This window comes from Ptiloglossa arizonensis, chromosome 12 (assembly GCF_051014685.1).
Source record: "Ptiloglossa arizonensis isolate GNS036 chromosome 12, iyPtiAriz1_principal, whole genome shotgun sequence".
NCBI lineage: Eukaryota > Metazoa > Arthropoda > Insecta > Hymenoptera > Colletidae > Ptiloglossa > Ptiloglossa arizonensis.
Genome location: NC_135059.1, coordinates 12,963,252 through 12,989,244, shown reverse-complemented (window position 1 = coordinate 12,989,244; position 25,993 = coordinate 12,963,252). Strand labels below are relative to the sequence as shown.

The 25,993-nt window shown below is 51.7% G+C and overlaps 1 protein-coding gene and 1 long non-coding RNA gene across 2 annotated transcripts in view; both read right to left on the bottom strand.

The window, feature by feature from the left end:
- LOC143153374 (serine/threonine-protein kinase 17B) overlaps window positions 1-25,993 on the bottom strand; it is a 93,250-nt gene that overhangs the window by 52,891 nt on the left and 14,366 nt on the right. The window lies entirely within an intron of this gene.
- On the bottom strand, window positions 13,249-18,741 carry LOC143153377 (uncharacterized). The gene is made up of 2 exons (XR_012993797.1): window positions 18,693-18,741; window positions 13,249-13,493 (listed from the first exon to the last, which is right to left on the bottom strand). It is a non-coding gene; the product is annotated as an uncharacterized LOC143153377 (long non-coding RNA).

Sequence of the window (25,993 nt, the reverse complement as noted above, 5' to 3'; positions counted from 1 at the left end):
CGAGGACGCTCTATTCTTGGAAGCTCGGATCCACCGTCCGTTAGCCGCGATAGCCTCTTTTCCAGATGAATCCACGATAGAACTGACCGCGGTGAGCGCGCGCCACGTTCTCCGCACCGCATCGCATCCCATCGCATCCCATCGCATCCCATCGAATCCCATCGCATCGCATTGCATCGCATCGCCCCGTTTGAATTTATTGCTTTAACTCGACTTTAATTGCCTTCCGATCATTCGCGTGTTTTCATCGCAGAACGGGCCCCGTGTAGCCGGTTAATAGTATAATTCCTCCGAGCGATGTTTCCTACTCGCGATTCAACGCGACGAGGAGGAGGGGGAAACGAAAAAAGAGAAAAACTCTCTCGCGACTCGATGAAAAATACTACGAATCCCGCGTATCGTGAGCATCGAATCGAAGCGTTTCGTGGAACGGGAGTCGGCGATCCTAACGGACAATCGGGCGAAAAGACCGCAACCGGTCTGCGGATCGAGGCGATTCGCGTTCGCGTTCGCGTTCGCAACGCTTTCGTTGCGTCCACAGCTGGCCCGAGAACTTTTTTTTTCCCACCGTTCTCGTAAATTCGATCGCAGCGTTCTGGCTGGCTGAGTATACCCAACGGAGATCGATATATTTCTTTTTTTTACCTTCTCTCGATTAGAATTTTATTCCACCAACTTATCTTCGCATACCGAACATTACGATCGGACTCGGTTGAATCTCTCTTATTAAATTTCGAGACTGTTCTATTTTTTTTTTTTATTCTTTGTCTACCTGCTGTTTCAACTCCCTGAGTGGGATTCTTGAGCCTTCGAGAGATACTGTTGGATCAAATTGTGGCGGACAGAAGTATACGATCGGAGCGATGAATTTCTGCTCCATTTTATCGAAGCGATTTACTACGTGTACCGTTACCGTTACTATTATTGCAAATAAGAAATACTTTTCTAATCACTTTTGCGATACAATTTTAACAACCCAACAGAGTTCTGTTGTAACCGATGCAAAAAGTTTGGTATATTGTAAAATCAATTGCACGATCGAGGATTTTGAAAGTAAATAAATTTTGATTACCTTGCGTAAAAAAAATAATAGAGGTACACGTACGAATTCGATGCAAAAACGTTTCGAGTTTGGTTTCGAAAAATCCGAAAGGACATCCGAAAGATTACAGTCCAGATTGGACAATATTCTTTTGAAAAGACTTTTCTTTTCTTGAGATACGAGTCGAATGCAAACGACGATACGGTTCCAAAGTTCGACGGGACGTCGTTGTTCCGGTTGGAGAAACGACTCGCGGATACCGTGCGATTACGAGCTCGTCCAGCGCTCCGTATGTATTGCGCGTATTCGTGGAAAGAACACAATGCATTATCGATTAAGCAACAGGCACTTCCTCGTTGCGCGTAACCTCGAGCACCGCGATAACGTCTACGCGAAGCGTAATGGCCGACGCTCCGCGGCGTTATTGCTGCGGTTTCACGGTGCGTGGTCGCGACTATAGTATTCCCGGGTTTACGGTCCGAATTTCCCCCGGTTTTACGCTCCGCGTTTACCCCCACCGGATCCAACCAGTGCTGCCATCTCGACGTACAGTCCGTTTCGTAAAAGGGTAGCGATATCTCCGAAAAGGTTAATTTTTTTTGTAAAAAAGTTTACACGGATCGCGAGTGTATCGCAAAAAAGAGTACACGCTCGTTTGGTAATGGATTCGAGCTCCTCCGTCAACGATTATCGCTCAACACGGTCTAGGCGTAGTGTACGCGAGCGTGCAACACCGTACTGTGATGCCGCGATAAACGTGAAACCGGTGTCCACGATAAATGTGAAAAGTTTGTTCGCGCTACTAGCGGACTTCTTTCTTGGAATCTGTCGGGCGATTAATAAGACACTTCGCGATACTAACTTGCTCGTCAGTCGATTACAATGTAACTCTGATCGATAAGATAAATGCTCGTATCGATGAGATAATACCAACGCAACGATTAACTTTTTTTTTGTTCACGAAAACGTTACTGTTATATTCGTCGGACCTTTTCGATTACAGTAAGACCAAGTAGGATACAATTTAAATCGTATTTAGTTATTTACTAAACAGTGAACGCGATACAATTTTAACAACTCGACAAAGTTGGTTCGATCGCGTTGTACAACCACGATAAGTATAAGTAGAAGAGGTTTATTTAATAAGTGAAAAATATTGAGTTAATATCACTCGCTACAGGAGTAAATATCGTTAAAAGACCAAGCGTCTCTTAAACTTGGGCGACTGCCTCGACGTCCAGTCCCTCTTTCACTTCCTGTCCTTTTCTGTAACCGTCACTGTCGACGTAACGCCGACAGAGGTGTAGAGTTTCGTGAACGGCCCTTCGTAAACGCAAACTTCGGTCCCGAGGCTTTCACATTTATCGAGAAAACACTCTCTACGGAAAATTCTCCAATCGTTTAACCGTATTGGAAAACGAATTCGCGTTACAGCGGGGATCTCAGTGATCTCCAATCGTGTTAAAACGAAATCGTGTCGCGGGAAAACCCACAAACCTGTAAAATTTCATCGACGAGAGTCGCTTCTGATATCCCCCTCGTCGGTTTGGCATGTATATCGCGAGAAGACCGTACTCCGTTGCGTCGATCGGTTGGGTCGTGACGTCGGGTCGTGACCTCGTCTACTCGTAACGGAAGCACGAACGACGATGCGACACGAAATTCGGCGCAACGTTCGCGCGCGACCCCCGTGGCCTTGACTCGGGTCGACTAAGCGTGACTCCGTTAATTACGTCGGTCTACCGGGGGAATCGCTCCCCTTCGTTCCTCGACACCAACACGGTCGGCGGTCGGCTCCCTTTGCGGGATTAGAGTTCGCCACTGGCCGCCACGAGCGGCTCTCGCATCTGCCCCGCCAATTTAAATACTCGTAGGGCTCTTTTACGAGGCCACCGATCCACATTCGCTACCGTCGAATAATATAATATATATCCATCGCGCGGATAACGAATCGCGATCGGATTACTTCCGTTCCCGTCGCAAAGTCTAGTCTCGAAGCGGTTCGATTCCTTCGAGATTTTGTTCCTTTATTTATTTCACGAACGACGATTCGGTACGCGTAGGCACGACGCGAGAAACGAAAACCAGCAGGGGAATTTTATTCGAGCGATAAACAACGAATAAAAATTCTATAAATTTATATTATACGCGATACGTTTTAATTATATCGTTGTAAAAATATCGTAATAATATAATATGCGTACGTATGTACACTGAACGGATAACGAATCGCGGTCGGTTTATTTCCGTCCCCGTTGCAAAGTCGAGTCTCGAAGCGGTTCGATTCGTTCGCGATTTTGTTCGTTTATTATTTATTCGTTTGTTCCACGGACGACGATTCGTTACGCGTAGGTACGACGCGAGAAACGAAAACGAGGAGAGGAATTTTATTCGAGCGATAAACAACGAACGAATATTCCAAAAAAATGTATTCGAGCTTTCGTTCGAAGGTATCGAAAGTTGTTTTTTGTTCGTTGCTCGACAATTTACGTCGGTTAAGAATTTTATACGACGCGTAGAACGCAACGACGACGGTGATTTACACTTACGATAGCATTACGGATAATACGCGTTCCAGCGAAACCGAGGCAATTTTATCGCGGTGTAATTTAATTTTCTCGCGAGATACGATTAACGCGACTGAAATTGCGATATAACGCGCGCGATGCGTACCGGTGCGAAATAATCGACGATTATATAAATATGCTCGATGAAAGATAAATTACCGCAGAACCGTCGATTCTCTATTGGAAAATTATAGGTATTAGTTTCGCGCGAGTACGTCATCGGGAGGTATTTAGCAATATTTAGTTTCATCTTGTTTGCGTTACACCGGTTTACCGGGTTACGAAGATCAATTGGAATTTTAATTGCGTCATTCCGCGGGGAGACCGTACGAAAAAGTCCGCGCGCGGAAGAAATTCAACTCCGTGTACGTACGTGTATCGTTCGCTCGTGCCGTTCGTAAATAAATTACGATCGTGTCGGGACGGTACCGAGAATCGATGTTCCGGAACACGGAAGAACCAGCTTTCAAATATCCCTACGAGCGCATCCGCGATGTATACGCTTCGAGAAACTATAAAAGAAAGATCGATTTCTCAAAGCCGAATCACCGGAGTAGCCCTTAACCGTAAGGTTGAGACAGCACGGATCGAAGTGTACTCGAAGGCAGCTGACTGGTAATCGAAATAAACGAACGCAAATGGGTAAATAAACTCGAGCGAAGGGGACGGTCCTGACGGTGGAGAGGAACGATGGGGGTAGGTAGTCCGGGGACGAGTTTTTCGAGCGAACGTTTACCGAGAGACGCGGCACACCGAGACGTGCTCGTGATTTACAGCGACTATTAAAAATTGAGAAAGACGTATCGATCGCTGGGTAGACACGCGTGGGCGTCTCTCGGTTAGGAGGAAGCGAATGGCCGCCGGTCGCGAGCGATCGACGCGATCGAGAAAACGAAAAACGAAGGAAAGGTGACGGTGACGGTGACGGTGACGAGAAGGGGCTCCCCCGATCGCGTTTCTCGTCCCGTCGAATTTATGGTGTCGGCTTTAATTGCTCGACGTAGGTTGCGCGGCGCTCCGGTTCGGTGTCCTCGACTCGATACGCGAAACTGTAACGGGGAATCCCGAGCGGAACCCGACGAATCGGAGAGCTCTCTCCCCACCCCGCGACGATGGATCAAAGAGGCACTACTCTCGCGAGCGTCGATGCGGCAAAGGGACCGCATCCGGCGCAAGGCGGGACCTGCATCCGGCCTGAAAACGGATGAGACCCGGCATTCAAGTGCAAATCGTTTCGCAGCATTGTGCTCGAGAGACCTCGAGACCGCGCTAATGGTAAAGTCGTTTCTCGGACACGTTGCCAATGGGCACCAAGAATCGAGAGAACGACCCGGAACGACACTCTCCTCCCGAGAACAGACTCGGCCTACTCGCCGGAGCGGCTCCTTCGTCGAGAAACGATTACAATTCCATCGATAAGGGCCGTAACGTAACTAGGGTTTCGGGGTGACACCGATTGCGCCATAACCGAGCTACGATCGCGCGACCGATCGCTCGTCTTTCGAACGAACCGAATTCAAGGTGAGTTTTCGCGCCGTAGTGTAGGTAAGTTTTCACGCGATGGTAAAGGTAAGTTTTTACGAGATAATAAAGGTAAATATTCACGCAGTACTAAAGGAAAGTTTTCACGAGCTGGTAAAGGTAAGTTTTCACCCGATGGTAATGGTAGGTTTTCACGCGACAGTAATGGCAAGTTTTCACGCGATGGTAAACGTAAAGTTTTAGAAGACAGTAAGGGTAAGTTTTCACGGCGTCGGAAGTCTACGGTTGGAAAATCGCCCGAACGAATACGATAAATTACGCGTATCGTTTCGATTGCGCGTCTATCTCGCGCGTGCGCACTCCGCTTTCCGTTCGGTACCCGTAACGAGACAAATTTTCTTTCCATTACGAGATCGGAGGTAACGTTAGGCGAGGCGCGCGCAGGGGTGGCTAGTTGCCCCCTCTTTGGATCGAAATAATAAACGACGCCGGTCGATTCTTCTTCCGCGGTATACGGGGCTTAATTGGAACACTCTCGTTCCATTATTGCGAACGAGGTCCGGTTCGGTTTAATCTTGCCATCTCGCTGGCAAAATATTTACATAATGCCGGCAATTGACCGTTCGATCGAGACCCCGGCCGCGCAGCTTATAATTTGCCTCGACTGCACCGAGAAATCGCCCGAAGCGGCGCGGAGCGGAGCGGAACGCGCGCGCCTAGACAAACGAAGGCGCGCCGCTACTACCACCGTCCCGAACGATTGTTTGCGTTCCGCCTTAACGGTCTCGCGGTACCGAGACGCCGTGCAGTTTCTCGGAAGACATCGAAAGCTACCTTTTCCCGCCAAAAACCCCGACGAGATATACTCCTCTACGCCGGAACCGGCCCGCGCAGCCCGGAAACCGTACGCGTTACCCGCTCCTCGATTTACGCACCTCGAGTTCGATCGAAAATTCCCGAGAGACCGTTTCGCGCGCATCGATTATTATCATTGGGAAAAAGAACTGCGACGACGAACGTTCGCCAGGTGTTCCGAAGGAACGACACCGTCCAATTAGCGACCGTGAACGCGCGCCAAAGGAATTTCGTTTCTCGGCTGGAAAAATGGCCGACATTTCGGAGCTCTTTCACCGGAGAGTAAAAAAGAATCGGAGGCGCGCGTTCACGGTCGCCTCCCCGGATCGAAAGCCGATGGTTCTCCTCTACGTATACACGGTACGATTCCCTTGCTCCAGAAATACGCGCTCTTCCGACCTAGGTTATATTTAAATGGCCCCACCGGATCTTTCGTCCTTCCGTTCTTCTCCCGATTCTTCTTTCGTCTCTGTGTTTCGTTTCGTTCGACGTTTTCGGTCGAACCGTCGGGGTTGGTACTCGGAAGCGTCCTTCGATTCGCGCGACGCCTACGATCGAAAAGTAATTACGCGATTATCGGTGCACCGAGCAGTGGTGCGCGTTTCTCCAAATTTGCGCAACGAAGACGTCGCGCGTCTACGGTAAAACGCAACGACGACGATAAAGATGGAATTCTGGCGCGCGACGGGATCGAGAGAGTCCACGGCGCGTGTTTTCCTAGGCCGTTAACGAACGCGGGCTCTCGGCCGCTCGGATCGATCAACGTCGATCGTCCGTAGTCGGGGATTACCCGCTCGATCCTGTGCCTCCGAATCGATTTGCAGCGATTCAATTGGTGCGGCGGTGGTAGCGGCGCGGCTAGAGCCGGTCGTTCGTTCGCTTGGAAACAGCGGGAGGAACGAGAGGGAGAAGAAAAAGAAGGAAACGAGAGAGAGAGCGGGAGAAAAGGAGGGAAAAAAAGATACGAAAGAAGGAGAGGAGGAAGACGGACGGGGGTGAGGCAAGGGCAAGCGCCGAACCTGCCGAGGAATAGCTTCACGCATGCTTCCCACGTGACTCAGCCGGTCGAGCATAGATACGCATCGTTCGGTGAGCCCTCCGCGTGCAACCTGCACGCACAATGCGTGGCGAACGTCGACGTTTCAACGGACGGACGCGCGCACGCATGCACGAATGTACGAACGCTCGCACGCACGTACGCACGCACGCACGAACGCACGCACGCACGCAGGGTCCGCGCCGCCTCGTGACTCGACCGAGACTCGAGCCACTAACCTTCCCCTCGCGTTTTTCCGTTTCCCTTCGTTCCCCGACCTCTCGACCTTTCCATCGTCCTCTCCCGCGCGAACAACGACTCGTTTCTCGAAGCTTCTCCCCACCCTGAACGTCATGCCGCACCGCGCCGTCGCAGATTCGACAGAGCTGCGCGCGCGCGAACGTTCGAAACCGGTGAAAACGTTCGACCCGCGATCATCGCCGAGAGGAATGTGTCCCGCGCGATACCCGACCTTTCCGGGAAGAGCCTTCGTGTCTTCGACACGGCGCAGCAACGGTTACCGTGGCGTCGATCAGGGAAACGACGCGATTACGCGATCCGTGCAAGGTGTCCCCTACCACCCACCCGTTCGACGATCCTCCCATTGGTCCCTCGCGATTCAGGAATTACGAAACAAAAGTGTCGCGTTCCTTTCTCTCCCGCTTACGGTGGTTTTCGTATCACTGACCGAGAGAGGGAAAGCCCCCCTCGTCGATGGGAGACCCGAGTCACGTTCCCGCGCGGTCCGCGCGGTGACGTTCGCTCGTGATTCAACGATCGCGTCCGAGAACCACCGGTCGAAATTCCATCGGCGCAGTCCCGCCGCGTGCCTTCGCCCGCTTCTGCATACAAAAGCTCCTCCTACACGGGCCCCGCCGTGAGAACCAACCCGATACGGGAACTCCGCGATTCCTCGACGTGGAAACCGCGCTGCTCGCAAGGGCCGACGGTGATTCCTCGGCGTACCGAACCGTTTACCGCTTCAAATTTCAACCATTACGTCTTTCAAATTTATACACGAATCGGGTCTTTTTTTCGGCCCTTTGGGCAACCTCGATACACGTACGGAACGGGACAATGCCTTACGCGCGAATAGGTCGTCGATCTCGAGTAATTTTCGACAGTTTGTATTTATTTTTGGACAGAACGAAAATCGACGATTCGATACGATGTAGATTCTAATATGATTGAAGTACGTAAAAAATTATGTTAAAGAAAACGAGCACGATATGAAATTCGAAAACAAAACTCACCGTGTCTCTCCGGAATCATCGATCGAGTTTATTGTTTTATTATCGTTTTATTATCGTTTTATTATCGTTTTATTATCGTTATCGTTATCGCTGCCTATCGAAAAATCTCAAGTATCGTCGATGCGAAATTCCTCGAACGTTTCTCAATATATTTACCGATCGATTTTACAATAAGCAATCGGCATGTTTTCCTAAACAAGTAAACAAGTGTGGAACTGAATATTTACATCGTATACGTACGATACGGTAAACGATATTGGTTATCGAAACTGTTTATTTTTTGGGGAAAAAGCTACGAATCTTTCTTCTGGCAATAATAAAATTATTGGCAAGGATTAAGATACGGTGAAATATTCAACCTCGTGGTTCAGATTGAAGTGCACGATATAAATGAAATTGGTGTACCCAAATTTTTTGCCCGTACTGTACATACCGTGCGTCTTTTCGTAATAAAGTCAAGCGTCTGTATTATTTTTAATTTTAGATTACGACGAACACAACGAAGTCGACCTAATACAAAGTACGCTGCAAAATGGTCGACGATGCGTTAATCGTACGTGTCTTTGGTCAGAGATCTGTTTTCGAAAAAACGAAGATCCGGAGATAAGATAAATAAAAGATACGCCGGGCAAAGTCGCTTCTATTTAGCACGCACAACTTCTTCTTGCGATAAAACCTTCAGAAATTCTGTCGTTTGTCGTCAGCCACCACGATTTTATTCGTTAGGTACCGGGTGGAAGATCAACCTGCCGCACCTAATCGTCTACTATAGTATAAGAAGGAACTTACTCTTCAAGGGGAAACTCTGAAATTGTTAACCGTTTTTTCTTTTTGTTTCTACATTTTAGCATCGATATTGAACGTAATTCTCTTTAACCCTTAATCAACCCTCCGAGTCTTTTCGGACCGTTCGATTGTACCATTGGTAAGAATTCTTCTTGAAAATGAAAAACAGTGCGATAAAATAATATCTTTGTTCGAAGTATGTGCAATATTTGCGACATCTGCACGAGTGGGAATGTAACTAGAAAGCACGATATACGGGGGTTTCTTTTCGCTTTTATTATGTTCTCTTATCGGTAGATTATTACACTTGTGCGCTATGCGTGCCATGTGGCAATTGTGTTCAATCGCCACGATAACGTTTAGTTCAATTAAATCCAAAGACGTTATTGTTTACTTTCGGTTATGTAATTGCGAGTACATTAAATTGCGCTTTCGGTCACGGTAATTTTGACAGTCCCGGAGAGGTGACTGGACTGGAGTGTGGACGGACACACGAATCGTGAATCGTGACACGACGAGGACACGATGCGTTCACAAGTTTGGAGCTTCGATGCGTTCGAAAAGTATTAAGAAGAAAATATATCACGGTATATTGTAGTAGTTCCCCGTACCCCGTGAAATATCCGAAATCACGTTGCTACCGTTTCTGGCGGCAACGCGTCGGCATTGGATCGCTCGTCGCGGTTAAGATTGTCCGAGGATCGAGGAGCGAACCGGATCGGGATATCGTGTCGTTCCTCGGCTCGGTTTCCCGCGAACGCGCGGAGGCATCCTCCGCGTCAGTTGGCGAACGCGAAGCGGAGCTCGGAACTCCGGTGCAACTCGCGCGCTCGCGTCCGTTACGTCGAGAACGACGCATGATTTATCGCGAACGGTCTGCACGACTCGCGCGCGCGGCTGTTCTTACGCTCTCGGCGAGCAGCTTAGACCTCGCCGCCACCGCCTCGGCCCGAACGAACCGTTCCGTTCTCCCGGAAACGTTCAAAGAATAACGCCGAAGATTTATCGTTCGACGTGTCGCTCGGTGGCAGTCGAGAAACGAAGCGAACGTCTCGCGGGAATAAATGACTCGAGGGAGGAGCACACGCCTCCTGAACTCTGCTCTTTGATCCCATTAGCGAACCGCGACGCGCAGGTATTCCATACTGCTACGCCTTTTCAACGAGCGTATCCCGTCCAACGATCCGTCCTGCGCGTCTCGTCGTATTGCGCCGCGCCATCGGTGAGCACGAGAAGCGGACCACGGTCTCGAATCGGCGCGAATACGCGGCGGCCACGACCACGAGGACTCGAGTCGTCTTCGTTCCCCGCGAGCGCCCGCTCGCGAGGAGGCCTACTTTGCACGTGACCTACTTGCGGAAGAACGACGGTCACGCGAGAAGCCATTCAGCCGTACACGCGTCTCTCGCGTACACTCGGCTTTGACCTCGAACCGTGGCGGAAGGAACGTTCGATTTTTACCGCCCGCTCTTCTGCTTCCGAGGCGGTTGAACTTCGAAATTGGTCCGCGGCGAGACCTCTCCCGGGAAGACCACCGACGGAAACCTTACGCCAGTCGAACGACCAACACGCCCGATCTGCTCGCGGACGTTCCAAACTGGACCGTCGATTCTTCGTACGCGAACAATGACTACGGGAGGATCGATTTTATTTGGGCAATCGGTCTACGATCGGGTTGCGACGGGTCGAGGAGGTTGTACATTGTACTTGGCGAGCTTCGAATCGAGCAAGCCCTACAGTCGAGGACCCGATGACGAGTCCCAGTATTCTTTCTCTATCTCGACCAAGTTTCCAAATCTATACTTTGGAGCGCTACATCGTGGAACTGAATTTGAAAAATGTCGACTCTCGATCCGGTGAAAGACACCGGGGCCCTATGGTCTAACTCTGAACGCTAGACGGACCGTTTCTCTTGGGTCCATAGTCGGTTCTCGTCGCCTCGATCGAACCGTCCTCCGAGGGAAGAGTAGACAGCACGTTCCCTGGCGTTACCGGTCGAGAGAAACGCGTCGTTCCCGCGACTAGTATCGGCGTCGAAGCGCGCGCAAAGCCTCAAAGCGGGCGGAAAAGGAGGCTGCCGCGTCTCACGCGAGACGTCGTGTCCTCGGCTCGGTGTCGCGACGATCGGGGACCCAGAGACCTGAATAGCCGTAGCCGGCGGGCCCGGCAGGGCAGAGTAACGGTCCACGGATGAAGGTTACTCGCATTATCCGCAGCCCGGTGTTCGTCTGGCCAAGATCGTGCGACCGGCCGATCCAACGAGCACCCGTGGCCAGATTTATCGAAAGGAGTTACGGGACCCTGCCGCCGCTACCAACCGGGAGCAACGAACAATTAAGGAGACGCGCGCGACCAACGATTTCGTCCCGCGTTAAGTAGGCTGCGCCTTTAACCCCGTGCCTCGTGATACCGAGGCTAGTGGGCTACATCGCGCGTACAATTAATTACCATTGCTCTGGGTCATCGCTGATTTCCATTTAGACCGAATCGATTTTTGGAAACTCTCGGAACGCTCGAAACACCTTATCGCCCGATCTTAGATATCTACGAGTCGATCTTCGTCGTCCGTTTTTAGAACTTTGATTACTTCGGTGGGCGTGTTTTTTTTTATCGGTGAAAAGGATCGTAAATTCGAATCGATTACAATCGGTCGCGTCGTTGATTTCCTTCTCGAGGAATCGATTTTTAGAAACCGATGGAATATTTGACACCCAATTTTAGTCGATACCAGATATCTATAGGTCATAGGTGTGTGTGTGTGTGTGTGTGTGTTGGAATTGGAATTCACTGTTAGTCGTACAGATACTATTTTCAATTTCTTCCCCAGGTCGACTTCTCAGCTCCGCACAGTACATTGTTTAGTACAGTACGTATCCAAAGTATGAACATTTATCTTCAAATCACTCTGTGTATTACCCGATGGGCGAGATTCCTGTTTCGTAATAGCCTCGTGTTCGTTTACAACAAACTTGTATCAAAATCTGATTTCATTAGAGAAACTCGTCGCGGTTCTGCCGGCTTTCGATCTCGAGAAATTAAATCGATGAACAACCCTCGAATGAGCAAACGTAACCCTCGATACGTACACCTTTTGATTCAAAGTGAAAAACGAATCGCTCCCTTTGCGGGACCAACGCGAGGGTAAAAAGTTACTTTCTCGTGATTAAAAAAAAAAAAAGGGAAAAAAAGATACAAGTATTTGGCGGAACGCCAAGAACGGCGGAACGCGTCTAATCCACCGGAGATGGACGTCGATTCGCTCGAACGAGCACCGCTTCGAAACCGAGAGAAAAAGAAGGTTTGGGGTTTTCCTTTTTGGCGGCGTTCCAGTGGGAGCGACTCCGGGCCCATGGAAGAAAGAGAACGGAGCACGAAACGTTCGGCGTGTCTGGCCGTGAAGAGAGCGGAGTCAGAAGGATGTTGGTCCGTTTCGCAGGAAAGCCACTTTTCGAGCGAAATTCCAGAGGGATTACTCACCGCGCCGCGACAACCAACCGGATCGCGCGAGTAAAAGGCAGGCCCAGGCCCCGCGGTTCTCTTTCAGGTAGAGAGCCTCGAAAACCACTGCGGCTCCATCGACCGGAGAATCTCGCCGACAAAAGGTGAAACCCTCGAGACGCGAATGGATTCGTCGCTCGACGAAATCGGCTTCCCCGAGACGAGAAACGCTTTTACGGCGCTCGTTTGCGAAACTCGTCGCTCGTTCGTCTCTCGCGAAACGCGTAACGGATCTCGTGCCGCGGAGAATCCTCTCAAAGTGTCGCGATTTTTCTTTCTCCGACGCGCGACGCGTACCCCGGTTACCCCCACCCGCTCCCCGGAACCGCTGGGCCCGCGCGATGCGTCGACGACTTACCCCCACCCGTTCCCCCTGAACCGCTGGGTCCGCGCGACACTCGGGTTACCGATCCAGACCGATCCGGAGAAGCCGAGTTTTTCTACAATTTTCGCTTCGACGTTGCGAAACGATAGCAAAGAATCAATGCCCGATGACAATCGATATTTCGAGTCCTCCGAGGGCACCCCGAGTCGCGGCGCGTATACTCGTTTCCCTGGTGGAATCAATGTTCGATGCCAATGACCAATTTCGGGTCCTCTGAACGCTCGTCGAGTGGTCCACGGTGTACAGAGGGATCGCCGAAGGCAAACTTTACCGTGCCGTCGGATGGCCAGAGGTCACGAAACGAGTTTCGTTTTATTACAGCTCGCGTCTGGCTGGCCCGCATCCATCGCCTACTTCCTGCACCGCGTTCGCCGCTGACGCCTTTTGTATCCTCTTTCGGCTCGCCGTTGGCCGTCGCGCGAGTTCGAGCGCGTCCCGACACGCGCGTTGGTCGTTTCCTCGCGCGGAACCGTCCTCCGCGAACCATTTTCCACCTCGACGACACACTTTTCGGGGCCCGTGCCGTGCGGCCGGCCCTTTGCCGCGGGGACTTTGTTCCTTCGCCTAACGGTGTTCCAGGCGTCGATGACTGGAAGGTTTCAACGGGACGGTGAGCAACGCCGAAAGAATGTGTCTCGACGAACGTGTCGTTCGTCGCGCGGTTAGAAACGGTTATCGGGTTGTCGCTAACTCGATAAGCCCGCAACGACGGTTCAAGGTCCACCGTGCACGAAAGGAGGCTGGCCTTTGCGCGATAACACGTCCCAATTAACCTTCGAGTGGCGACCACCGTTTTCGCTAACCGTAACGCGACCTTTATTCGACTCCCTATCGATAACTGACCTCAAATGGAGGTATATTCCACTCGTTGAAGGTATTATTTGTTATTCTCGGGACAATTTGATCGTATTTAGAATGTTTTGTAAATAAAATGTTTCTTTTTGCGAATACGATAACGAATTTTATTTCGATACGCTTGACAATAACGATACGATACATTTCGATACAAGATTTTTCAAGATGTCGAGTCATCGTTGATACGGAGTCAATGTGACTTCGAGTCACAACTATCGATAGGGAGTCATGTACGACGTCGAGTCGCTACTATTGTAGCGGTACGGAGTCAATCCGACGTACGTCACCACTAGCGTTAGGAATCAATTCGAGCAACCGAAAAATGTTTCCTTCGTACAACGAACAATTTGGAAGTAAATCTGTTCGGGACTTTGGTATCTATTTCTTCCGCGCTCTATTTATAACGACTTCGCTAAGAATTCTTATCGATCGTCCCCGAGTGTCGTTATCGCAATTACCGATACCAATGGCTGAAGTTTGCTTCCAATAGGTGGACCGTTTTTAATTAATTTTATATAAAGCGTCTCGAGATCGACCAATAACGATAAGAACAGCCAATCGATAACACGATCCGCGATTACAACGATGTCTTTCCTTCGAACATTATATAGTAACTTTTGTCGTCTCTTTTGTTCTTTGCTTTCTTTTCCTTTCAATCGGAGCACGATCCGAAAACGGAGCATCCGTCCGAGGGAAGTCGCTGCGAGGTAAACGCGAATCGATCCGTACGGAGATTTTCACGAGGAGCGGAACGGGAAGCGAAGCGTAGACCCTCGAACGAAAGCGTGGCCGCATAAACGGTCTCGGGGCTCCGACGAAAGCGCAAAAACCGTTTTTCCGTCTAGGGTGGCTCGGTCCGCGCAGTTCTCGAACCGTAGGAGCCTCGGCTGGCGCCAGTGCTAATGCACCGCTCACTCCTCAGGAATGCGCCGCTGTCGCAGCCGAGGGAATGCGCGTGTGTACGCGGACGCGATATATTTGTATAGGCGTGCATTCGCCCGGTCCGACACGACCGGCCCGGACCGACGAATCTGGAAGCGAGCCGAGTCACGAGAGCTCCGCGGACCAACGCCCGCGATCCCCGAACCTTTCGATTTTTAATTTTAGCGCCCGAATACCCCGTTCCCTCTCCCGCCACCTCCGACACCTTCCCCCACTGCCCGTTATTTCCACGGCCGTGCGAATTTCGCGCGTTCCGAGTCCACGCGACCCCGTGTCGACCGAGAGGACGCGACGTTCCACGAATCTCGAGCTACCCGAACCCCTGGATCCGACCGATCCGTCAGAATTTCCGCCGACTGCTCTCGCGCCGGAGTCTCCAACGTTTCTCGGAATACGGACCAACGAGAAAAAGAGCCCGTACACGCGTACACGCCCCCGGGATATTCACGGAGCGATGTTTGGTCATCAAACAGGATATCCGATTAAAATGCCGGAGACAAGAATAAGCAAACTGTTCCGAAAATAGCGCGCGCTCGTTCGGTTCGGTTCGTTCCCTCCCTGCTATTAATGTAACCGGCCTCCTCGGACAAGAAGCGGGCGAAATTTTTATCGCCGCGCCGTATCCGGGGCAGTTTTTGCGGTATCGTGACGTTAGAACGCGTGCCCCGCTCGAGTGCGCGTACACGCGATACATCGTCGCATCCGTTACCAACGGGCCCTAACCGAGACGAGCGCGGAATCGAAGGTCGTCGACCGCTTTTTCCAGCGACACCGTACCTTCGTCGCGCTTCGTAAAAGTTGCCATTTTATTCAGCGCGGTACGATCACGGTGGGACGCGAAAACGCGCGGGAGACAGCGCCGGTCCGTTCGATCGAAAAGGCACGCAAACGGTGAAAGGCGGTAAAATTTCACTCCTCGATTCGTTTGAGAATTCCCACTGTCCCCCTTCTCGCCCCTCCCGCTCCGGCGGCGGCGTCGCAGGCGTTTACGCGCCGATTTCGCGGCGAACGGACCGAACCGGGAGAAGTTTCGCGTCAACAACGGAGGGACTGGTTTGGCTTCGCTTTTCGATCCGCTCGATCTTCGCCTCGCCGACTCTGGACGGAATCTAGGTTTGTAGAGCTACGACCACGACGAACACGGCCGCGGCAGGGTCGACGGGACCCTATCCACTTTCGTTCCTAATCGATCCGACTCGATGCCCGAGAAAAGGTACAGGTACCTACTCTCGATGCGATCGGAAGCCGCGCGATTTTCCGCGTTTCCTATTTTTTTTACAAGAAAGTAACGACGATTGACAATAATAGTCGTGCAATCGTACGCAAACGAGAATAAAAAAATACAGAATTTAACAACAATAATAGCCTATCGACCTAACCCAGACCTAAAACCCTCTGTTACGAAGTAAATACAAACTGCGCGTGCAACGAGATGTACAATTGAATCAAAGACGAACTTCTTGCCGCCGTAACGGTCGATCTTCCGAGTGTACGTAATGGCCGTTTCGCGAGTTGTTTTTGCCACCGAAGACATCGTCGATATCGGATTCAAGAATCGTCCCGCGCGCGCGATAAACTTTTTATATCTTCGTAAGCGAATTCAACGAGCGACGAAGGACGGGACGAACCCGACGGAGGTCGCGCTCTTTGACTCGAGGAGAGCGCGTTTATTTACGCGCCGGTAGTTCCTTACGGAGAAAGACGCGAAAGCTCGGGAAACGGGCCGAGTACGAGTTCGATTCGACCGCGTAGAAATTTCTCCGGAGCGCGTCGAACGAGGATTCGAAACGACGTCGCGACAAATTACGCGGCGGTTAAACAGCGTCGAAAGGAGCGCGAGCGAGCGAGCGAACAAAGGTGGCTCGAGCAGCGTGGACAACCGAGCTGCCTCGCACCCACGTGACACGCCTGGAGCAACGTGTGCGCGTGTATGCGCAAGTATGCGCGAGTATGCACGAGTATGCGCGAGTATGCGCAGTCCAATTAAAGCCTACGCGCGGATAGCGACGCTTCACGACCGCGCGTATGTACACCGAAACGCGAAGAAAACGTTCTCACGCGTGTACATACGCGTACATACGCGTACATACGTGTACGATGAGGCGCATGCGCGATCCCGCGATCGGTGAACGCGAGACGCGAGACGCGAGACGCGATCGAAGGTGATCGCCCACGTGGCGCTTTCGAGGCTGCCTTTTAACGGCGTTTCCTCCGAAAGAGCCGTTCGCTCTCTCGCCTCTGTGCGCCGGGGAAGCGGCCCGTACCCATTACTCGCGATGACACAATAACAACAACGACAAAGGCCGTCGCCGAGCGGCGTCGACTCGCTTACGCAAGGACGCGTGGAAGGTAAGAGGCGACTCGATTAAGCGGATATTAGCCGCGGCGCGATTCGTTCGCGTTGCTGCGCGCGACCACTTTATCGTTTCGTGCGTCCATCGCCACGCGCCTATCCGACCAACGATCGTCACCCTTTCGCGAGTAACCTCCGCGTTACGCTGACCCTGCACGAAAGTCCTTACCGAACAGTTTTACCGACTCCTCGATTTACGAGCCAATACTCTCCTCGTACACGGTCTATCGCGTAAAAAGAAAAAAATCCCCACCGATGTTCCAAAGAATAGTGTTCGATAGAAAGAACCTTTGCGAAACTGTGGCGCGAGAGCGGAAAAAGTCTAGAAATTCCTAAGAGTTATTCGCATCGGTAAAAATTCCATTGAAGCGTTGAAACCGACTCGTGGTCTCCTGGCGTAAAGTATTTCGACGATTCTCCGTTCTTGCGTTCGTCGACACCCTTCTCGCTCTTCTATGCGTTGTTTACCCGTGTTATCCGAATTGCTTCTACTCGTAGAATAACCGGGAGGCCGTGGAGCAGCCTCTGGCCGTAGCTGGTCGTTGCGGACCGCGTCGATAAAGACGGTTCGGTAACGATACGCGACGGAACGGAGGGATCTATACGGTGTTCTTATCGGTGCGTACCGGGTGCCAGAAGCACTCGCGATCGCGAAGGCAAGGTTCGAGAGTCGCGGTATATTTATTCCGCGATCGGAACGAGCGAGAGATCGAGCGTGTCGGTAAATCGCGGCTCGAGGGGCCGAGCGAACGGTGCGGAGAGCACTGGTGCGCGGCGTTCAGTCCGAGCGGAACGAAGGAACGTTTAGATCGGCGCCGCGTCTGGGGCCTCGGCGACGCTCACCGTCCGCGGGATAAAACCGTGCTAACTAAATGCGATCCGTCGCTTCGACGACGAGCCTCCTCTGACTCTGACTCTAACTCTCCGTCTCTGTCTCTGTCTCTCTCGGGTCCGGGTCTGTCGTAGATTTCCGCGTTTACACGTTTCGTTGGACGGAATTTATTCGCTGACGCGTGCTTGAGCATCGTCCAGCTCGCTCGACGGAATTACCGGCCGGCGCCGTAGGATAGGCGTCGACGCGACGAGACCGTGTCGAAAAACCGGCCGTCCGTTCGAATCGCCCGCTCTTTTTACCCGACCTCGGAGGTAAGCGAGACGCGAACAAATTGGCGGTTATCTCGCTCGACCGAGCGTTAAATGGATCTCGAGGGATACCGAGCCGAGTTCGCGCCCGGGGAACGAATCGCGCCGTTAACACCGCGCGGGTAAACGAACGCCGGGGTTCACCGGGGTGGGGGTAGGTGGCGTGGGACACACGTGGGACACGTGGATTCGAAAGGTAGAATTCACCTCCTCGATACTATGGGACATCTATTTTTGAAGAGTACGGTTTACGCGGTCGATAGCGCGGGCTGTCCAGAGTTCGTTTATACACGAGGAATACATTTTTTTACCGGTGGTAGCGCTCACGTTCGAAAAGTACTTTTTCAACGAACCGCGAAGCAATGGATCCCTCTGATTCTGATCGCAATTCTAATCAACCCTCGCAATACCAGCGGTTTGGGCGCTCACGATTGAAACCGCACCGTTTCGCGTTGCGCGAATATTTCGTACAAGAATTCCATCGTTTCACCGTACCTTTCTCGAGTCGCATCGACTGTACCATCGAGCGATGCGAAGGCATCACCGGGTCCGAAAAGACCCACGCGCGGTCCAGCTACGGTCGACCGCGGTGAATTCCACGCGAGATCTTTTCAATCGGCGATCGTGGAAGAAGCGTCGACTTACCTGCAACAAAAGAAAGAAACGTGAACGGTGAGCGCCGGATAGGGAAAAGTGAAAACTGCGCGCGCGACAAGAAGCGTAAAAGGTAAAAAGATTGCGCAGCCCTCCGATGGTAACCAACGCGCGGGAATCGACGCCTCTCGGCGGTCAGCGCCGAACGACGCCACCGTGCACGGCAGAGGAGCGGGGAGGGCAGTAATTATACGGAATCGTGATTATCCGAGTGCGTGGAATCGGAGGAAAGGTCCGCGAGCGTGGCGCGCGTCCCACGCGACGATTTCACGGGATTCGGGTCATCAACGAGCGAGCGACCGTCCCACGTGAAAATATTTCGTGTACGCGTGGAAGATCGACGCGTTCGTGCAAACACCTACGGTTCGCGGGAACCGTGGACGCGTGTCGCCGAGTCTGTCCGAGGAGAACCGGTCCGCGCGAAAAACTAAGCGCGCGGTCGAACCGCCGGGTGACGGAGCGACGCGGATCGAAACGCGCGACTCGCTCGAGGGAAGCGTTAGAAATTGCTCTGCCCGCGAAACGGTGGACCGAGTTTATCACCGCGCGATTACCGTTCTCGCGAGAACGAGGTTGCGCGTTCGCGCGTTAACGCAACGCGAGAGCATTCGTCGAGCCATCGGAAGAGGAAACCGGCGAGATGGTTCGATTTCGAGGAAGGTGGTCGACGAGAAAACGAGGACGCGTCTCGAGCGCCGGAACGGGAACGGTGAAGCGCGCGGTTCGCGAACGAGGAAGCGACAGTTAGGCGGGCGGACGGTCGGCCGGTTCGTGCGTCGTCGTTCCTCGCTCGGTCCGTAGACCTCTCGTTTCAACGGCTCGACTGCCCGCTTCCGATCCACTTTCGTCCCTCCGTTCGACTCTCCGATTTTCTGTCTCCTTTCGTCGACTCCGCGCCGATGGGCCTCGCCGATTACGATATTCGGTGCTCGTAACTCGTTCTCCGGTACCGTTTACGTACACGTACACCGAGGAACCGTTTCGCTTGGACCGATGGCCAACCGTTCGGACACAGCACCAACGTTCTTTTTACGAACGTCGATTCATTTTCATCGGAACTGTAATTTTTACGTTTACATCGACGATTTTGTCGATTTTCGTTCTCGAAACGAAGAAAGAAACGCGCAGTCCTCGAACGATTATTCGTAATCTCGACTCCGCGAAAAAGGAAGTAACCTGTGCAACACCAGACACGTTACGCCTATCTACCATCTCCGAGTGTAATTTATCGTTACCACCTGTACAACCTTCTCACCTTTCTCGTAACGCGCTCGATCGAATCGACGCGCTTACGAGGAGGGCTCTCGTCAGGGTCGAAAGGTTCGTTCGTCTCGCAGCTTGTCTCAAAAATCGTCTCGCGTTTGGTTTCGTTGGCATACACGCAAGTTACCACATCCGCGCAAGGGCGCAGCAGTCGCGTAACGACCGGTGCGAATGGACGATCCCTTTTTTCGGGGTGTTTTTCATCCGAGGGAAGAGCGAGGAACGGTCGTCGATAACACGGACCGAAACGGTCCGGCGTGAAAGTGTTGACCGTCGAAACGCGTTAACGATCGTTTCCGCGAGGTTGGTTCTGGTTTTCTCCCGTGGATGGAACGCTCCGCGGCGAAGAAATCGATCGAACGAGGCAAAAGTAACGAGTAACGGCGCGCTACGGGCGAAAAGGTCTTTTTTGTAAAACCGCACGAGTCGACTCGCGCCGACGGACTTTGTTTGTCGATCGATCGGAGGGGTCCGGTGGTGGGGAGAGAGAGATCGATTTCGAAATCGCGCAGCGCCGCAGAGACAAACCGCAGAAATTCGCGATTGCGATTGCAACCGGAGATCGGCTCGGTTGGCACGAGCAACGGCTGCGCTACGCGCGCGCACGCGCACGCGCACGCGCGCGTGGATATATCGACCGGTAATTTCGTTACGGGGAGCGAGTGGAAAAATACGGGAACGTGGGTCGAGGAGCTGTCGTTACGGCACTGCCAATATCTTTCGCTATGCGGCGATAAACGAAGAGGGCGATAAATCGAGCGGAATAACTGGCCACACCTGTGCACGCCGCAGACGTTAGGTGGGCACGTAAAAGTGTCTCGGAGCGGCACGATCACCCGCGTGTTCGGAGACCGACTCGCGACACGGTATCTAGCGAACCACTCGCGAACCACTCGCGAACCACGCGCGAACCACCGGGAGGAGTTGCGCGAATTAGACCCGTACCGAGATCCACCCTCCACGGACCGTATACCTCGCCCACTCGAGAGATATCGGGCAACGCGCTCCTTTTCCCCAGAATCGACGTTCTTTACCGCGGAATGCGGTGCACTTACCAGGGAACCTCGTATCCCGTGTCGCACCGCAGGTGTGACGGAAATTTTTACGTTTCGGCTTACATTCTCCCGGGAAAAGAACGCTGACTCGTCGACGTTCGCTGCGCGCGTGTTCCGCGACTACGTTACGTACGTTCCTTCGGGGAAGCTAGTTGTCGCTGGAAAAATTGTTTTTCCCACTTTTTTTTTCAATATGGATCGAAAGTTGGAAAATTGACTGTAAAAAGAATCCATCTGCAGGTATGAACAGAAATTTGTCGAATATCGATGAAAGATCGGTACGTTTGGCCAGTTTTACTTATACGTTCGATAACATTTTCTATATGTAAGAAATTTAATTTTTTTAGCATTTTCGTGCGGTTTCGCGCACCCTTATCGAGATCTAAATCGTAGGGCAAGGGATCGAAGCGATCGGTAACTTCTGTACGTTTCCAGCGTCGAAAGGATCGAACCGCTTGGAGAGCGTATCGCGAAAGGAGAGTCGGTTCGGGTGTTATCGAGGAAACTGTTCGCGCGGATAGGAAAACTCTCGGCAGAGGGTCGAGGAGAGGGGTCTCGTGTCCCCGCGAGCGAAGAATGCGTGCGTCGAGGGGAACGAATTCTCGCGTTTACGGTGCGACGCGAGCGGCGCGTGTTTCTGTTGCTAAGCTCGGAAAGGCCGAACCTCGAGCGTAAACTTTTCACGGCACGCCTTTCCGGCCACGTTCGCGTGCACCGGGCACGTAACTGGGATATTGCGAAAATCCTTGCAACCGTTACCAAATATAGCGTTGCGCGCGATCGTTTGTGTATCTCCCGAGCGATTTCGCGCGAAAACACCTCGACGAACCGTACTCCTCCCCCCCTGTCGACCATCGATCGCGTTCGTCGCGAAATCGATAAAGAAGAAGAAACAAAGTTCTCCAACGTCTCTTCCTTCCGCCTCTACTCCCGACGGGTTTGATTTTTCCCCTCCGAGCACCGGCCGCCGTTCTTCGACATACTTGGCCGCTTCGCGTCTCAACGCGCGCAGCCGAACGAGGCAAACGCGATTTAATTGCGATACGAGTTACGCGCGAGGACTTTCACGCGGCTGACGTCATTGGTCGAGCGATAGATCCGATGTCAAAAACCGTGCGCCAATTTCCACGTCGAACGTTCGGCTGAGTTTCGCGTCGCGGGGGTTCACCGCGACGACGCGTCACGGTTTTTCGACTATCCGCGCGGTTACGGGTCGTAGGATTTTTCTTACCTCGCGAACGTCCCTCGCCGAGACGAGCACCGATACCGGGGCGATGTCGCCACCTACCGCGGAAATATTAATTATCGACCGCCTCGATAGATCGCAGGATGGCGTCACGGGTCGAACGCCTTTCTTTTCTTTTCTCCCCGCGTTTAGTTAGTCGAGCGTCATTCTTCGTCGAGCGTGTACCCGAGAGTGTTGCGATCCAGTGTTCCTTTTCGTTTGTACCGCTATATATTCGGTTATACGGTGCACCGAGTCTAAAATCGTCCCCATTGCCCGATACAGTGAGAAACTGAGACTTTCGCGTTGTCGCGATATTGGAAGTTGCAAAAAATTGCTACATCGATGTACAGTTTCGTAACGGTTAAACTTACGATTTTTATCGTCGCGTGAAAAGGTAGCTTTGCGTCCGAGTAGCTCGTATCCGGCGTTGCTTCTGTTGCGATAAACGTTGGCTCGAACGAGCGAACAAACGATCGTTACATTTGAACGAAACGTTGCTGCAACGAACGATGAAAGAAACGGGGAGGAAGAAATCACGTTACACGGCGTCGTTTGGTGCGACCGATCGAAGCGCACTCCGAATGTAAAACGGACGAACCGCGAAACAAAGAAATACGACAGTGCGCGGGACTTTCGAAAGAAAAATCGGTCCGAGTGTTTCTCTCGATGATCGATAACGACGTCGAAGCGAACTCCTCGAACATCTTTATTTTTTCGAACGATACGCGAAAAAGTTGCTCCCAAAAGTCGAAAGGTTTAAAAAAATACGTATAATTTTTCTTACAAACGGAGGCGTGTGACGCAACGTGTTACTACGATGCAATAGTTGTGTCCAATGGATGGCAATAATTTTTGCTAATTTTTCTTACAATAATTTAACAAATTCTTGATTCCAGCTTGCACAGATCGACGGAGAACGAAACCAGTGATGAACCGAACGTCGAAACGAGGATCCTGTAACGTGCTCCGTGAATCCAGGGAGTCGGGGTTACTTTATCGCGGGTAAGGTGCATTCGTCATTGGTCCAGTCATCGAGTTCTACGAAATCGGGTGTATCCTGCGTGCTTCGTGAATCACGAATCCGTGCCGTGCCTCGAGAACTCGATGTCGCGACGGTTCTTTCTTCGGATTCTCGTGGACCGATCGCTCTAGACAGGTATACAGTTAGCGAGAAAGAATTTGGCCGGGAGTTGAAACGGGGACTTATTTGATACTTTCGAATCGCTCGAATTGGTTCGACCGTACCATACGAGTACTGAACAATTTCGTTCGATTATACAAATCTACTACAACTCGGTTCGACTATAGAAACCGAGTATAACTCGGTTCAAATGTATAAACCGAGTACAACTCGGTTCGATACTATAGCAACCGAATACTAGGCACTTTGACTGTACAAACCGAGTACAACTCGGTTCGATACTATAGAAACCGAATACTAGGCATTCTGACTATACAAACCGAGTACAAATCGGTTCGATACTATAGCAACCGAATACTAGGCACTTTGACTTTACAAACCGAGTAAAACTCGGTTCGATTCTATAGAAATCGAATACTGGGCACTTTGACTATACAAACCGAGTACAACTCGGTTCGATACTATAAAAACCGAATACTAGGCACTTTGACTATACAAACCGAGTACAACTCGGTTCGATACTATAGCAACCGAATACTAGGCATTCTGACTATACAAACCGAGTACAACTCGGTTCGATACTATAGAAATCGAATACTAGGCACTTTGACTATACAAACCGAGTACAACTCGGTTCGAATATAAAACTAAGTATTGGGTAATTCGTTTATACAATCCGAGTACTGGACAATTCGACTATATAGACCTAGTACTACAGGGTTGGACCGCGCGAACCGAGTACTGGACAATTCGACTGTAGAAAGAAAATGGAATTCTGTCGGAGCGTATAAATACGAGTATAACTCGGTTCCTTTTGTTCGAGTTTTGGAATCCATCGAGGAGCGATCCGTGCGAAAAGAGGGAGCGAGAATCTCGCTCCGTAGCCAGGGGATCGAGCCGCATCGCGTTACAAGGGCCGTGGCACGGCTGGCCCTGGCGTTCAGGCGAGCCGAGCCGAGCCGAGCCAAGCCGTGTACCGGCGTGTATCGAATCTGGGACGTCTCGAGAAAGAGAGGCTCGACCCAAAGGTAAAGCGATACGCGTCCAACTACATCGATCGCGGTCGACCGACGGCACGGTTCGCTCTTCGGATTCCTGTGAGGCGTGGGTGATCGGCTTTTTCCTCGAGACACGATCGAGGGAACGATCCACCGGTTTACTTAGCACGGATACCGCGCCGCTACGAGACTCTTTTTACCGGATCGCGACCACGGTATATCTCTCCTCCTCCTCCTCTTCGACGTCGTTGTCGTTGTCGTCGTCGTCGACGATTGAGATCTCAACGCGTCTCGCGCGCGTTCAGACGAGGAAAAGAAGAAACGACTCGCGAACCCAGATCGTCGATACGCTCGGAGAAAAGACCTCGGAATATACCACGCGCGTTCGTTCTACGAATCGATCGATCGCCTTGAGAACGGGGGAATAATAGGTTTGCGAACACGAGACACCGGTAATGAATGTCTTCGTCGGTGTTCGCTCGGTTAACGGCGAGTATGCTTCGATTTAAAAAGAATCCACACCGATTCCTCGTCCAAGAGCAATTTTGCTTCGGTAAAAAAAAAGGAGAAAAATCAAAACCGATTCCTGGTGCAACGGCGATCCCGTATCGATGGAAAAAAAGAAAGCCAAACCGATACGTTGTTCGAGTTACGTATCCGCAGTGCGCATCTAAAAAATTCGCGCCTTTTTTTAAATCGCGCGAAACAGCGATCGACGATCCGTAATTAAGGATCGTTCGGCTACCGGCGTTCGTTTTATCCGGGAGGGTGGCGTTCGAGCTCGCTGGCAGAATCGATTCGAGGACTCGAGAGGTCGAAATTACCGGCGACTCGATCGACCGTTTCGTTCCGGTCGCTCGTTTCGATTCAACGTAACGAGAGACGTCTGGATACGATTAATCGGTTTACGCGCAGGGGAAACGAGATATATCTGCTTACGCGCTTAAGGATAAACGCGTGTGCGCGCGCAGATCGCGAGACACAACGGGGTGGGTATACGTCTCTTGCGACACGATAGAAAATGCGGGCAAGGTTATTCCCTTTCCAATGCACGCCACAATGGATACGCGGAACCGCAACGATCGACGATACGCCCGGCGAAGTAGGACGCCTCGAGGTGGGATGGCTAGATCAACTTACTTTCGAACGATTTCTGGACTCGGTCGGTACACTCGCTCGGGACGAATTCGAAACTCCCGCGGACCAATCGTTACAACGCGCCGACCATTCGAAAACGTTTCGCGACCGAAACGAACATACCGGAGCGTTCTTCTTTCCCGGATTTTCCCGGAAAAATTCAACCGTCGTTTCGAGGAAACGCTCCTCGAAGGCTCGGAGGATTATGGGATTAGACTTTTCTTTTCTACCAGCGATACTCTGTTACCGGTAACCTATTAAAAAGGGATCGAAAACGTATCAGTACGTTATATCGGAAGGAAATTCCCCTAACCTAAAAG